The 4,894-nt window shown below is 36.1% G+C and overlaps 1 protein-coding gene across 4 annotated transcripts in view; it reads right to left on the minus strand.

Moving 5' to 3' along the window:
• Positions 1-4,894, minus strand: part of DGKB (diacylglycerol kinase, beta 90kDa) — a 1,124,393-nt gene that overhangs the window by 683,501 nt on the left and 435,998 nt on the right. The gene's annotated exons all lie outside the window — the stretch shown is intronic.

A 4,894-nucleotide genomic window follows, 5' to 3' on the forward strand; every position in this document is an offset into this window, starting at 1 on the left:
GGATTGATTCAGTGACTGCGGTAATCGAGATGGGTGTGTCAGAGACAGTGTGATTGGCACAGGACAGAGCCGAGTTTAGGGCTGTTGTACATAGGGTCGCTATGAGTCAAAAGTTACTCAATGGCACCTAACAACAACAACAACAATACAGAGTGAAGGGGCTGAAATTTACAAAACCATCATTCTTGGAGGCTATCTAGCTACATCCCTAAGAGATGGAGGCTTGGTTATTCTTTAAGCTAGTGAGGTATGGATTCAAGATACATTCCTCCTTAATCCTATTTTATTAGCACAACAGTGACTAATTGTAGAAATCAGAAGAGGCTAGAATTTACACGGTATTTACAAAATATCACAAAGTAGAAAGCTATGACTAAAGGCTCTCTTTTTTTAAAGAAAACTAGTTTGCTTATAAAGTTTATATACATTGTGTTTCTTTCATACTGTTCTTCATTCACATTGTATTTCACACAATTATTCAAATGCATTGTGTTGTTGTATATCATAGAGTCAGAACTGACCCACAGCTTACCCTCCAGTGGGTTTTCAGAGGCAATTAATCAATGACAAGGGAGAAGATGGCCCATTCTTCTCCTGTGGAGCTGGTGCGATCTGAACCCAGTGCCTTTGGGATTGCAGTACAGCTTCTTTTTTTTTTTTAGTACAGCTTCTTGCCATTAGTCCACCAGTATTTCTTAATTCATTGCACAACAAATCATTAATTCTTCCTAATATTTTCATCTTATTCCTAGTCCACCTTTCATATGTATATAAAGCAATTGAACATACCAAGGCTTGAGTCAGGGGCATCTATTAGTCTGTAAACTAATACTCTTGCTTTTTAGCAGTTCAAAGAGATGTGTAGCAGATTTGTCCAAAGCATTATTTGGTACCTAACTACCACTTCCATGAGTGCTGACTGTGGATCCAAATAAAAATGAAGTCATTATCAACTTCAATTTTTTCTCCCTTTATCATGATGTTCCCTTTGGCCCAGTTGTGACTGATGATTTCTTGGTATTTTTTATTTTTTCATGTTGAGGTGTATTTTATACTAGAAGTGTATTCTCCACATAATTCTGTTATTTTTTCCCCCAGTAAATACTTCATGTCTTCTTAACTTTTAGGAAGTAGGGTGGTATTATCTGTATTTTAGTCTGTTTATGAGTATTAGTTAATCCAATTATGATACTATGCTCCTCATATAACCAAGCTTCTAAAATATTTGATTCTACGTGTTGACTGAATCAGTATGGAGAAAGGATACCACTCTGACATATGTATTTATTTAGGTTTTAAATACTTTTGGCAAGATTTTATTTGTATATAATATAATAGTATCCTATCTTCCATATTCTTTAGGATCACCTATTTTTTGAAAGGGTACACATGTGAGTGAATTTCTTCCAGTCAGGAGCCAAGTGGCTTATCTTGGTAATTTATGGCACAGGAAAGTGAGCACTTCTAGAACTTCATTTGTTTATTGAAACACCTAAATTTATATTCCATCAATAAAAGGAGTCTTCTTGCCATCCCCCCATTGATTTTAATGCAACCTGGACTTCTTGTTTCAGAATCATATACTACATCTTGAGCATATGCTATATCTTCAGTGTTGACTAGTTCTTTTTGAGTACAACTTAAATTTAAACTTATATGCGAGTGCCTAGAGCATAGAAAATGGTACATGGGGAATCGGGGCCATGATTGTTTTTCTGAAAAGGCCAGAGGGAGTGAAAACAGCACAGCCCTTCACTTCCCTTGAGTGGAAAGCAGTGAAGTGCCCATAGCCCAGACTCATGGTGCCTGTAGAGGCAGAGCAGTAACAAGAAGTTTGTTTATTCACTTTGACTCACACACTGTGCTCATTATTGTAGTACCAAGAATGAAGTTTATTAGGGAAATAAGTTGGAGAATAGGGGGAGAAATATCTCACAATCCAAGCCCAAGATTAGTCCAGCAGTCCCAAGCATAATAAACAGCAGAATGACATTTCTTAATTAGTAAAAGTCCTGGTTTCACTTCAGCAAAACAAATTCAAGAAGCCTCTGATTTCTTCACTTATTCAGCAAGAACAGCTATAAGTCTGATTCTTCTTATTTATACAAAAAGCACAAAAAACTTTGGCCTTTATCTTAGGGCTTCTCTGGTTACACCTTGCCACAGTTTATCCACAGCAATACCAGAGTCTCTCTTAATTGCCACCAGCAGAGTATGACTCCATCTGGCTCTCAGCAGAGCCTTGTTCCAGTCTCCCTCAAGTATTGCTGCCTATTGTAGGAAGCAAGCTCTCTCTCTTATCCCAGTCCAGTTATTGAAAATTTGCAAGACCATATATCTGCAGTTAAGGTAGCGGGAGACCAGAAGTGGCTAATGAAATGACTAGGAAAAGGATAACTTCAGGCTAACATCACAATCCCATCTTCTGGCTTTCCTAAGCCATTATTTCTCATTATCTAAAGGATCACCCTTCCCCTTACCTTAATTTATATTTAGGGAAACATGTAAACAAGGATCTTTACTCCTTGCATCTTAATTCCACCATTTAAATAGCCAAATTAAAAAAAATATGTCCACGTCTATTATATCAGTACTCTGAGGAAATAAGTATCTTATATTACAATTCCATCTGTATATAAAAACAAAGGTCCAGGTAAAAGCAAACCATAAGGTCACAGAAATCAATACTAGCTTATAAAATGAAACATGTTCTCTTCATCTGGTTAGAATCTGGTCAATATATCCCATAATCCATGTCTAGGTCCAAGTAGATATCTGCAGCAACCTCAGAAATCCACACTTCCTGTGTTTCAAACTGGCTGGATCCTTCACACAACCTTAGCTCCACAATGAGTAATTGATGCTTTGATACAAAATGGGCCCATGGCTCTCATGTCCTGTTATTTAATTTTTCCACCATCTCTTAGCAAAAGATAGTCAGTTAGTTCCTCCATAGTTTATATTCCTGCATAGTGAGGTCCATGTGTATATCTGCTGTTTATGCTAGCTTTTATTTTTATTCTTTGGGATTGTTGAGTTTTTGCAATGAACATATTGTACAAAATTCTATCTTGTAAACCCTGGCCTCATTTCTATAATTAAGATCTCATTTTCACAGGGTCCCACAGTGTGATGGGGGAGTGGTGGTGAAGGAAATGGGAAAGATCCGATGTGAAAAACAATGTATTCAATTTTGTAAGTAAACCAGTATAAATAATTTTTTTAAAGTGCATGAGCAGATCTGAGTCTCATCTAATCTATATTAGTCTAGAGATTCAACTGATAGTTATTCACCATTGATGATCCTGTTAGTCTGAAACATAGTGCCAAAGCTTCCAGCATCATATCAATGCACAAGTCATGACACGGGTCAAAACTAACAGAACAGTGGTGAATGATAGAGAACAACGTTATGCCTAACTTTTTTAAAGATTCTTGTACAAAATAAACAAAGTTTTTCTTACACTCACTTGGACTAATGTTCACTCTCATGTTGGATGAGACGAGAGATGTCAGTGAAAAAGACAAAATCAAATATTCAGCTATGCCAGATCAATGAATTATTTCCATGCATATTTGTGACTAATATAAATAACAGAATTTACGTTCTTTTATTACAGAACATCTTATCCACTCTCATTGTAAGTATGTTCTAATAGAATGCTATTAATTAAATTGTATAGATACTAAACAAAAATAAAGCCTTATAATTCCTTATTAGATTTCTCATTAAACTTTGGCAGGTCTATATTTTATATTATACATCTAAAAGGAATAAAAGTAGCTTTTCAATTACATGGTTTATAAACTAATTAGTAAATTATATACATGAATTAGTATGTCTCTTATTAAGTCCTTCATAATATTTAGAATGTAGGAACATATTTGATATGTTGTTATTGTTGTTGATTGTCATCGAATCGAGTGTGATTCATAGTGACTCCATGAACAAAGGACCTAATGCCTTTACATAACTATAGTCATTTCTCCAAGTTCATAGAGTTTCTAGAGGCAAGTGTTTTAGGAATTGGATGCCACTCCTGCTTCCAAACCTGTTTTACACCTGGGAGTTCCACCAAACACTGTCCACATTGGGAAACCATTATGGTATTTGATAGCCCAATGGTACATGGTTCAACATCACAGCAAACCCAGGTAACTTCATATTGTACATTGACAAAGAGTGATGTACAAAATGGAAGAGTGTTCCTCCAGATATAATAGCACTACTTTCATCTAGCAGTGGTTAAGTGTGCTCAAGTCAAACACAACTGAGAGTAAGCTTTGCACAAAAGACCTGAACTCTATTCTAAAACTAACATAATTTCTGTACAGAAACTTATATAACTAACAATTTCTGTACATTTAGAGAGTTTGTAGAGTTTAGACTTTGTAGAGTTTCCAGAGGCATCTAGTTTAGGAAGTGGAGGCCACTCCTGCTTCCGAGCATAAATCAGTCTTGAAGCTCATCCAAACTTTGTGTATAATGGGTAACTATTACGGTGGTTGACAAAAATACAGAACAACTAAATTGTTCAGTTCAGCAAATAGACAAAAGATTGCTGTATCATTTAAAGAATAGTCATTCCTGTGGGGTTTTAAAGCCACACCATTGAGTAGACTTCCACCCTAGGCAAAGGCACAAGGACATCACTCTTGGGGAAGGAGGGCAGAGCAGTAATATACATCAAACATGACCCCCAAAACTTCCTTTATGTGCCCATTAGAATGGCCATCAAGATGCAACAAACAGCCAAACTCCCAGAGTGGAGTGGTTTTGTTTTTGTTTTTTGTTTTGTTTTCTGTTTGTTTGTTTTTTATCTCACTGCCCTAAAGTCAGAGGCAACTCCCAGCAATGCTTGAATACAGTTCACTTGAAATAAGTTTATATATA

Source organism: Elephantulus edwardii, unplaced genomic scaffold (genome assembly GCF_000299155.1).
Source record: "Elephantulus edwardii isolate Elephantulus edwardi_28Jun2011 unplaced genomic scaffold, EleEdw1.0 scaffold00007, whole genome shotgun sequence".
Taxonomy (NCBI): domain Eukaryota; kingdom Metazoa; phylum Chordata; class Mammalia; order Macroscelidea; family Macroscelididae; genus Elephantulus; species Elephantulus edwardii.